The 11,683-nt window shown below is 33.4% G+C and overlaps 1 protein-coding gene and 1 long non-coding RNA gene across 2 annotated transcripts in view; one reads left to right on the plus strand and one right to left on the minus strand.

Annotated features, from left to right (window-relative positions):
• Window positions 1-9,372, minus strand: part of klhl5 (kelch-like family member 5) — a 121,425-nt gene extending 112,053 nt beyond the window's left edge. The window contains exon 1 of the mRNA XM_021475203.3: window positions 9,288-9,372. The gene's annotated coding sequence lies outside the window, so the exon portion shown is untranslated. The remainder of the gene's footprint in view (window positions 1-9,287) is intronic.
• Window positions 272-10,408, plus strand: LOC141385543 (uncharacterized). Its single transcript, XR_012405920.1, has 2 exons — window positions 272-3,730; window positions 8,693-10,408. It is a non-coding gene; the product is annotated as an uncharacterized lncRNA (long non-coding RNA).
• Window positions 10,409-11,683: the final 1,275 nt, after the last annotated feature.

Below are 11,683 nucleotides of genomic sequence, written 5' to 3' on the forward strand. Positions count from 1 at the left end.
CAATTCATCCCAAAGGTGTTCGGTGAGCTCTGGGGGTTTGTGGGCTGTGGGCTTTGTGTGGAATAGTCAAAATTCTTTTAGAAATTCTGGTCTGCATGGACCTCACGTTGTCTACAATTTTCCTGCCGGAGCAGAAAAGAGCCTCTTTCCAAACTGCTGCCACATGGTTGAGATCAGAGAATATCAATGGAACAGATTGTTATATTAATACTACAAATAGTCAGTTTGGCTGAATAAGCTTTGGATTTTCTGTCATGGTCTATTTTTTTTTCCAGTCAACGAAATAACGAAAGGCTTGGTATGTTCATGTGACAACAATATCAGAAAGATATCTGTGAAAATTTGGTTTTTCAATCTTGCTGCTGCAGCAAAAATGGTTGTTGTAAACTGTAAAAATGCCACATTAAAAATCTGTGACCTGGTTAATAGTATGTTTCCTTATTATAAAACACTGTAAATTTACTTACAATCTCTGCATGCCACTTCTTCCTGTGGTTCTTTTTTTGAAACATCCATTATTCTATGTCCATTATTCTATGAACATTACAGTGCTTTCTATGGCGGCCATGAGAGCTTAATGTGCTTCACTTTAAGAAAACCTGTGAGATTACAAAAAACACCAACAAATTGAGAAAGGTTCACCCGTTTGACAGCACGTTATGAGCTCCAAATCCTCACAAAGCATACACGTAAAAATACAAAACGTGCTGCATTTTTTAACAGCACAAACAGTTTACAAAAACACGCTGCATTTTCTTACAACACTTGCAGAAACAATGGAAATGTTTCCAGGGGGCACAGAAATGTGACGTACGCCGCTATGCCGTAACAATGTCTGCATGCCAATTCGCATCCCTAAAAATATTTTTTAGTGAAGGAAAAGTATATACTTTTGAGTGTATATCATACTTCTTCTTCGCTAACAGATCGTTATGCTTCTTAGTTATGAACCCTGTCAATCATCGAACCATTATCCACATTTCTGTCCTATTTAATGTCCTACGTTGTTGGAAAAGCAGCAGCAGCAGGTTAATCTCCTATTCGCAAGTCTTTCATGCAGAGAAATCTCTTCAGGTCTTTGAATAATTCTGCATTCAGACGTTACTGTCCAAACACGTCTTTATATGAGTTCAGTATTGTTGTTGCAGATTAAATATAACACAAAAAAACACTATTTCCTATTGTCCAGTGGGCTAGATAATAATCAACAGACATTTCATAAATTTTAATGAAGCGTCTGTATATGACGATTAGTTTTATGTGTCCATCATGTTTGTAGTTTATTTACACTTTTCACCTGTGCTTGTAGTTCTAATCGAATTCACATCCAATGCACAATGTACTGTGGACAATATCAGCGGTTACACTTAATTTTTTTTACCGGAAATAGTAAACCATTCGGAAACCTTTAGCATACTCTTTTCAACATACTGTGATGTGGGAAATATTCTATTGTGACCGAAATCGCAGATTTAAAATCAGTATGTGAGTCGATTAGTATGTCCAAGTTCTTAGAATTCGAAAAACAGTATGTGAGAAGTTGTAGGTGATCTTAGAAAGGAGAATTTTTTTGTTTGTTTTTTTAACATCTTTTAAAATAACCCTAAGACTCTAAAATAACCACCTAACCTAACCCGTCTTTTGTATTTTATTAGCCTAAATAAGCATAACCTCAATAGCTGGGTCTGTCATCCATCTTTCCATTGTGTTAAAATCCACGCCTACACTATCGAGCGTGTATGAACTGTGATTACTTTTATATTGCTGATTAGCTGTTGGGCATTTCACTCTCTTACTGAAGGCAGTCGACCAATCGCAACAGACTGTCATTGGTCCAATCAGCGCAGATTAGCTTCGCGCTAAGGAGGGGTTTGGGAACAAATGAATCACTGGACGATTCATACAGGAGTCGCTAAGATAATTAGGTAAAAATAAATGCAGATTATAAGACCATGAAAGTGTTTTTTGACCTTGCATGCATATTAAACTGTTGTTGGAGACCCTTACAACCAAAATATGACCCTATTTCATGTATAATATGGGCTCTTTAAAAAGCTCTATAGACCAGGACTCGATGTATAATTGTCTTATTTGTTCTGAACCAAAATTTGGTTTGGTTCAATTCAAACTTGGTTCATTGTTAAAGTACCACTGAGTGACACATGCATCTATTTTACATGACAAGAGTCATGTTCTGCTGAAATTGAGCAGAAATTAGATATAGTATATAAATTATATATAGATCAGAATCAGTTATGCATGTCAAAAAAAGTGAGTAAGCAAACTTTGACAAATTCATATAGTGGCTCACTTCCACATTTGGTGCGACTGAGTTCACTTTATTATAGTGAACCTAACCAGAGTTTTATGAACTGTACACCAGACCTCCCCTTTCAGGCAGACTTGGGTACAGTTCATATAGGTGTACACCTGATTTTAGTACATGAGACAGTGTTAACATTACCTAAAGAAACCAGACATCAAACAAACCCATATGCACATCAAAAGAACTAAAAGTAAAATAGCCAAAATAAAATAAGACAAAATAAAATAACGTGTGGGACTTTTAATCATTAGGTTGTTGTCTGTAGTTTCTTGGGATTAGGTTGCAGAGGAGCAATTCCGTGCAAACGTCAACCTTGCCAAAGAAAAAAATAAGTTTTCACCAAAATAGCGAAACCCTTTTTTTGAAAACCCCTGTTTTGTATTTTAATGTACTGTAAAAAAATTACAAAATGTATCTGTCAATGTTTTCAATTATATTTGATTTACCAAAAGTTACACAAGTGCCAATTTCATACTCACATATTTGTGATAGTGAGATGTTGCATCCATAACAAAGTTTTTTTCCTCATAAATGCAAAAATTTATAATAAAATAAAATCAATGATTTTTGTTCTATAGCGAGCCAACTCTTATCTTTTTGATTATAATTGTTTATTTTGGGTTGTGCAGTTTAATTTACAGAATTTCTACATATCACAAGTATGTTGTAGACCTTAAACTCGCATATTTTTGGTCACATTCATAACGCATGTTTATTATTTACCTAATTTAAAATATAAAAAATATTTACAAATTGATATTTTTATAATTCCATTACTCTGTGGTTAGTTGTTTTGTAAAACAGACAGATGTTTCAATATAATGTTAAAATTTACTTTCTATGTGAATTTATGTTTTGAGATTTTACTGCAAATGTCACATCCATACTACTGGAATTGCTTAGATGGGAAAAACAAACAAACATTGTTTTATTTAAAATAATGAGGCCAGATTATTTTTATTATTTTTATGTGCGAATGAATAATAATAATAATAATAATAATAATAATAATAATTATCACAACAAAATTCCACAAATAAAAATCAGTAAAAGACTTCATCACCATGCAAACATGCATGAACTACTTTGTTGTTAAGTATTTAACATAGATCAAAGTAACAGGAGAAACATTACTGCTTGAAAGGCTGTAAAAAGAAATCAACCTAATAAAAACAAGGGCATGCATGTCTCCATTCGCTGTTTTTCTGCGGCTTTATTTTCAATCACTGAACACAATCTCACTCATCTCCTCTCCTGCTTGAATCAATCCACCTAAACTGCAACATCTGCAAACAGTGATTGACTGCACTTTTATGGATAAATACCCAACATGTTGTGCTCCATGATCATCTCTACATGTAACAATGAAATATTTTCAAGGAATCCAAAGCTTAAACAGAATAGGTCCGTGTATCATCCGTTCATTTGATTATTCCTTTTATTAAGGAAAACGAAACATCAGAAAAACGATGAATATTTCGTTTTTCTGTTTATTCTGTAGGCAGAAAAAACGGAAACTCATCTGTTATTCTGCTTATTAACTTAAAACGAAATATTAAAACAAACACAAAACCAAAACGAAATAATGAGTCAAAATATGGTCCGTGTGTACGTTTTGTTCATTTGTTTCCCATTTTCAAACGGAATAAAGGAAATGGAGAAAACGGCCGTTTTTCCGTTTTTCTTTTGCTCACGAGAAAACGAAAAAACGAGATTTTGGCTGGATTTTCGTTTTTTGGTTTAGGGTAGGAAAACGGATAAACGACTTTAAAATTCATTTTACACATGTAGGCGGTGCTGAAACGCCCACTTTCCTCTAATTGGTTAACCAAATCTGCGCTCGTGACGTCACCCTCAAAATAAAAGCCTTACACGCAGGCTTTTAATTATTATTATTTAATTATATATATAAACAAAGTTTACATATTCTATCATTTGAACCACACACAGTTAGCAGGCTTACATTCATTGCGTATGTATAAACTAAATAAAAATGTAAATCAGCAGTATTTTTAGACATTTGTCATTAAAATAAGGTCATAGTTCACTGCCAAACTTCTTGCTGCTGTGCACCTGATGCTGAGCAAAGAAAGCCATTTCCGAGCAGCACCTGGTTTGCATGACTGTTTCAGAGCAAGGGCTTTATAATAATAATAATAATAATAATAATAATAATAATAATAATAAAAATAATAATAATTATTATTATTATTATTATTATTATTATTATTATTATTATTATTATTATTATTATCAGTTACTAGTGTTTTTATTGTTTGGTGTGTATTTTTTTCTTCTTTTTAATAGTTGTTACCAGAACCAGAATAAGAACACTTTGGGCCCTGCTATAAAAACAAAGGGTACCATTTGTTTTCATTTATTTCTTCCTATTTTAATTATATATTGTAATTATTTATTTGATAATTAATACTATTTTATTGCAACGCCAAAGTAGGCCTGTCTTATTATTTTTTTATTATTATTAAATTTGCTGTTATTGTAGGCTAGATGGCAGGCTTTAAATATTTTAAATAACATTTACTCATAACCTTACTAATTCGAGAGCCGAACCTAAAAAAGTTTAAGTGCAATAAGCCTGTACAATAAAGGGAGCCGCAATGCATATTTCTAGCGCATTCTTTCACTCAACAATTATTGCTGGAATAATGAAATAAATTTCAAATTAACCAATTAAACACATTTTAGTTGATAAAAAAATTGTGTCTAGTAGTTCCGACAAACAGATGAGCTCGCTGCATGTGCGTTGCGCTACTAATTTGACATTTGCTCTTCTTGAGAAAGTGCTACAGCGGGCCCTGCTATTTCACATATAAGCTTAGTGATACGTATTTTAAATTAGTATTGCACATTATTCATTCATTTTCTTGTCAGCTTGGTCCCTTTATTAATCTGGGGTCGCCACAGCGGAATGAACCGCCAACTTATTTAGCAAGTTTTTATGCAGCGGATGCCCTTCCAGCCACAACCCATCTCTGGGAAACATCCACACATACACACACACTTATACAGTATGGACAATTTAGCCTACCCAATTCACCTGTACCGCATGTCTTTTTACTGTGGGGAAAACCGGAGCACCCGGAGGAAACCCACGCGAACGCACTACACTACTGAATTAGACACACAATCTCAAAAAAAAAACTTGATGCTTATTTACATTATCTAAAGTCATTTCTGAGGTAGGATCTGTTGTTGTATTATATATTTTCGTTTTAATATGCAAATAATTTTCTTTAATTTGTAATAGGTCCCTCATTGCATAAAATAACCAGCCTTTGTATTCAATATGTTTGTAAATTGTCCATCCAGTTTGACGCAAGCTAAACAACATTTTGGCCTGTTTTGCTTATTAAATGAGTGATTTTCACGGAGAAACAAATCATCCATCCACACAGTTTTGTATAGGACCTGTGTGAACAAAAATATACACTTCATCATAGCCTATAGGAAAATGTATCTGTTTAGAACCAATTTTGTGTTGTATAATTAAAAATATTAAAAATACAATAAAAATAAAAAGAAGGAATAACATTTGAAGTGCAATGCTTCAAAGATCCAATACGCTGCATGCAGAGCCAAAACAAAAACTGGTTTGTTTGTTTAATAAAATAATAATATGAAATTAAAGTGAAATAGTTCCATAACCTGTATTATAACTGTAGTCATGTAGAATGTGCCAGAACCAAATGAGAATATTTACAGATTACCTCGGAATGAGACCTCGGTCTGTGAAGGATGCAGAACACAGAAACTCGCTGAGAATGGAGATGCATGTTAGATGTTTTATATCTCTTTAGATATTGTAAATAAACAACTAGTTTTTATAGAGATTGTGTCGTCTTTTCTTTGACGCACGCGGTGAACAGCCTGTAGCCTAAATAATAGTTTAGATTTTATAACATATAATGTTCCATTACTTTAAATGTATAATGTTTTTTAATATTTATGGATTATATAAAATATATAGTTTATATAAATGCGCTCTGATCATTCAAGGATCATAATGCGTTGCATATTCTTATTATTCTTCATTAGGCTTGATCCGTAAATTGTGTATTTTATAAACTGATCGTTTATAAGGACTAAGCTATTAATAACTGTAATTCCTCGAATGGAAAAGTCTTGATTAAAGAAAAAGAGATCTTAATTCGACATATGCATATAGTGCGCTTATTTCTGCGCGCATCGCGCGCTTTACCGAATTACCTTTTTTATTTTTTATGCATTATACATGCATCTGGCAGCACCGAAAAGAGCAAATGCCAAGTTATTAGCGCAGCGCACAGACAGCTAGCTCGTCTAGTCTGAACCAGGGGTTTTCAAACTATTCATTGCACAGCCATTGCATTTTATTTAGGATAAACCACTTATTTAAAATTAATTAATTAAAAGGTGCGTACTCTCCAATACACCACTGAATTATAGTGTCATAATATTTAATAATTATTATTAAGATAGACACCTGACCTCCATTTAATAAACAATTTATTTGCCATCCTCTGTTAATTTGAAGTTTAAAGTTTAAATCATTTATGTTAAACTTAAATTATTTAAAAACTTAAAAAGACTTAAATTTAGTCATTTAAGACATTTTAGGTCATAAGTTTACATACATTGACCGTTGCATTTAGTAGGCCTATTCTGGTCTAAATAAGCTTTTTGCATCTTTGGTGTTTACACACACAAAATAAGCAGTTTATACGTACATTTAATGTTACTTTGAATTACTTTTGATGCAATAAATAATCCTAAATAGTTGAAAGTGTTAACATATTCTTGAAATGTAGTTATTTTATAACTATGAAATTTATTACTAAACAAAGTGAATCATTATGAATTTGCCAAGAAATAATCCACTTTACCACCGTACAGCCATGCCCCACACTCACTAGAACGGTAGAACCTGGACTGTATGATATGTTCTGTATGTAAAATAGAGAAAATAAGCAAGATGCGCAGTCTCATGCAGCCTTAGTGAAATATAGCACGTCACAGCAATGAACTAAAAATAAAACCACCCTTGAAATGCTGGCGATCTTAATTTTTTTCAGCCTACACTGACTGAGAATAATGTTGCACTATTTTATTAACAAATAATTAGAATGTTTTTTTTCCCTTCAACACATTTATCATTACTTTTGCCTGTGCAAGTTTTTTGCGCGCGCTTGAGCGCGAAGGCATCTATTTTCAGGTGCAAGATGCCACTTTGGGTGGCACCAGCACACTCTGCCACACCTGTGGCTATGTTCCTGCTACAATAATAATAACAACAACAACGACAAAATAATAACAAAAAATAATAATAATAAGACAGGCCTACTTTGACGTTGCAATAAAAAAGTATTAATTATCAAATAAATATTTACAATAGGCTAAAGGCATATATTAAATTAAAATAGGAGAAAATCCAATAGAAACAAATGGTACCATTTATTATAGCCCCATGCAGGGTCCATTGTGTTCTTACAACCATTAAATAACTAAGTAAATAATAATAATAACAATACTAATAATAATAGGCCTAATAATAATAATAATAATAATAATAATAATAATAATAATAATAAATTATTATTTTATACAGAGTAGGCTATTATTTAGGCCTACAATAGCTCTGAAACAATCATGTAAACCAGGTGCTGCTCGGAAATGGCTTTCTTTGCTCAGCATCAGGTGCACAGCAGCAAGAAGCTTGGCAGTGAACTATGACCTTATTTTAATGACAAATGTCTAAGAATACTGCTGATTTACGTTTTTATTTAATTTATACATACGTAATGAATGTAAGCCTGCTAACTGTGTGTGGTTCAAATGATAGAATATGTAAACTTTGTTTATATATTTAATTAAATAATAATAATTAAAAGCCTGCGTGTAAGGCTTTTATTTTGAGGGTGACGTCACGAGCGCAGATTTGGTTAACCAATTAGAGGAAAGTGGGCGTTTCAGCACCGCCTACATGTGTAAAATGAATTTTAAAGTCGTTTATCCGTTTTCCTACCCTAAACCAAAAAACGAAAATCCAGCCAAAATCTCGTTTTTTCGTTTTCTCGTGAGCAAAAGAAAAACGGAAAAACGGCCGTTTTCTCCATTTCCTTTATTCCGTTTGAAAATGGGAAACAAATGAACAAAACGTACACACGGACCATATTTTGACTCATTATTTCGTTTTGGTTTTGTGTTTGTTTTAATATTTCGTTTTAAGTTAATAAGCAGAATAACAGATGAGTTTCCGTTTTTACTGCCTACAGAATAAACAGAAAAACGAAATATTCATCGTTTTTCTGATGTTTCGTTTTCCGTAATAAAAGGAATAATCAAATGAACGGATGATACACGGACCAGAATAACATAAGATTTGCCTAGTCTTGTAGGGATTTGTATGGATTACACAAAACATATTAAACTTTTGTTTTTCTACATAAACATTTCTGTTCAATTCAAAAACAGCTCGCTATTCAAGCGCTTGGCGTTTCATAAACGATGTGTGTAACTTAGTTGTGCTCGGGAATTATGATACTTCGCCTGATATCTAAACACCTGCGACAGGCTGTAATTTACATAAAAATCTAACAACATATTTACCAATAATCCACATTCATCACCAAAGCAAAACCTCGTCGTTTCCTTTTGGTACATCAACATCCAAAATCCAGCTCTGTGTGCACTTCCTTTAACCGAAGAGCAACCAGGAAATAACTATCGCGCACATAACACAACTTTTAATTCAGGAAAACTGGTCTTTTTTTCTATCAAAACTATCAGCACGCAGGCCAGCTTAAACCCCGTGCTTTCCTGCTGAATGGGTCCGCGTTTATGGGCTGATTCATTTCCCTTTTACCGCATAACTATCCGCGAACTTGTAGCAGCACATACCACAGGGCTTCAGCTGTCAGCCAAAATAACCGCACATCACAGCGCGTGAAATGAGCTCTCTTACCTGACGGGTTAACAGCTGCCGTTATCGCTTATTTCGGATGGAAATTGCACATTTAGTCGTTGAACAGAGGCGAGCTCTTTAAACTGAGATAATAATCGCGTGATTCACTTTTCAGTAGAAAGGCGTGGAGTCAGTGTAGAGCACTCAAGCCTCGAGCTTTACAAAATAGTTTTTATCATTCTTAAAATATGACCAAACATCCGAACTCCCACGTTAACTCGTGGATTTTCCCGTCACATATGACATTATCTAAAGGGAAGCTGCTTTAGTTTTGTATTGTTGTATTGTTGTCATTTTGAATACATGCCACTATTAAACCTGCATGTTATTGTATAAAGACCAAGACAATATATTAACGTAGTGAGGGTCTCAGAAAGTCATCACTGTTCATTATTCAACAGACACACACCAATAATCATCAATATTCCTGCTTTTGTTACCCTTTTGAGGGGTGAAAGGTAGTGTCTCCATCTAGTGGGTGGTTGCACAGATGAGCAGCTTAGACGTCAAGGTCATTATTTTTTTTTTTTTATTAACAGCAACAATATAATTTGTTTTTTCAAATCAACAAAATCGGCAGAGGGAAATTTTTCATCCTTGGATATATTTTATCTATAGGTTTATCGTATAGGTCACAAGAGCTAAATTGAGAAACAAAATGCTGTATATTTAGTTAAAATATATTATTTTGCTTGTAAAAAAAATGCAAATCCATAAGGATGCAAACAGAAAGCATAATTTTCAAAAAAAATGTTTCAGAAAAAAATGGCTTTTTAATGCAGTATACAATTTTTTTTGTCTCAAATTGCTTCATATTTGCTTAAAATCCATATGTAAGGTCTTTTAAGCAAGTGTTTCTCAACCACATTCCTGGAGGACCACCAACACTGCATGTTTTGGATGTCTTCTTTGTCACACCCATTACAGCTCTCTTAGTCTCTGCTAATGAGTTGATGATCTGAATCAGGTGTGTTTGGTTAAGGAGATCTGGAAAATGTGCAGAGCTGGTGGTCCTCTAAGAGCATGTTGAGAAATGCTGTTTTAAACCCTGATCACTCCAAGAGAAAGCATGATAAATGTAATTAAATCATTTTAAATTATTTGTTTTAAAATAAAAAAGGGCTTCTTTATATTATACTTCTTTAGTCTTTACATTTAGCATCTTCTTATTTGATGGAGTACACTGATCAAAATGAAGATATGTATAGTGTTACAAAATGTACTTCAAAGAAATGCTGTTCTTTTGAACTTATTATTTATTGTGGAGACTTTCAAGATGCAGTTTGCAGAAAAATATTTCTATCATGACAACTCTGTAGAGATCGTGTGTAATATGCAACAGCTCCAAACTCCTTACTGCATATTCAAGTGCATCCAGACAGCAAATTTTGCTGTGAAGGAGGAAGAAATATACAGAAAACTATGATGCTGTCTTGACCCAAAAAAATATCAAAATAATTGTTCTCATCTCATGCAACAAGTGGAGGTGCTAAAGTCGAAATGCTGCATCATGAGAGGAAAATAGGAGCTGTGGTTTTTCACTGATATGCTGCAAAATTCTTCTTCAGCCTTTGATTATTTAACATGACAAATGACATATATGAAATATTGAATTTAGATACATTATTACATACTGACATCACAACAAGGATATAAGCTTATTTATTTAAAAAAGTTTTGTAAATGCTGTTTATTTGCATGCCAGGTTATTGGTATGCATGTGAACCGGAAAAATAATGTTTTTTTCAATAAGCTCATTTTTTTGTGAACTATCAGACTATTGGTGTGCATGTAAACATTATGACTTAATAACCAAGACTGCACTATACAAAAAAAATACCCGTATTACTGGTTTTCCATATTTTTTATGTTTTCAACATTTATTTATGCTTTTGAATTTCATTATAGGACATTTATCTTTCTTCCAAAAACATTAATATTGATATTTATTAACAACTTTTATAGTTTAAAGTGATATATTGTTTGGGTCGATGTTGTTTATTACGGAACAAAAACCTTGTAATAAACTGCCAGTAAATGGTCTGTTATTTAACAAACTTATTTCTCTATATATTATGTCTTATACATTATATTATTTAAATATTCTATTTGAAACTACTAAAATGTCAAAAGTCACTTTGTTTAAGTTGAATTTTCAACATCAAGTCATCAGAGGTGACGCGGTGGCGCAGTAGGTAGTGCTGTCGCACCACAGCAAGAAGGTTGCTTGTTAGAGCCTCGGCTGGGTTAGTTGGCATTTCTGTGTGGAGTTTGCATGTTCTCCCACGTTCGCGTGGGTTTCCTCTGGGTTCACCGGTTTCCCCTACAGTCCAAAGACATGTGGTACAGGTGAATTGGGTAGGCTAAATTGTCCGTAGAGTATGAGTGTGAAGGAG

This window comes from Danio rerio, chromosome 1 (genome assembly GCF_049306965.1).
Source record: "Danio rerio strain Tuebingen ecotype United States chromosome 1, GRCz12tu, whole genome shotgun sequence".
Taxonomy (NCBI): domain Eukaryota; kingdom Metazoa; phylum Chordata; class Actinopteri; order Cypriniformes; family Danionidae; genus Danio; species Danio rerio.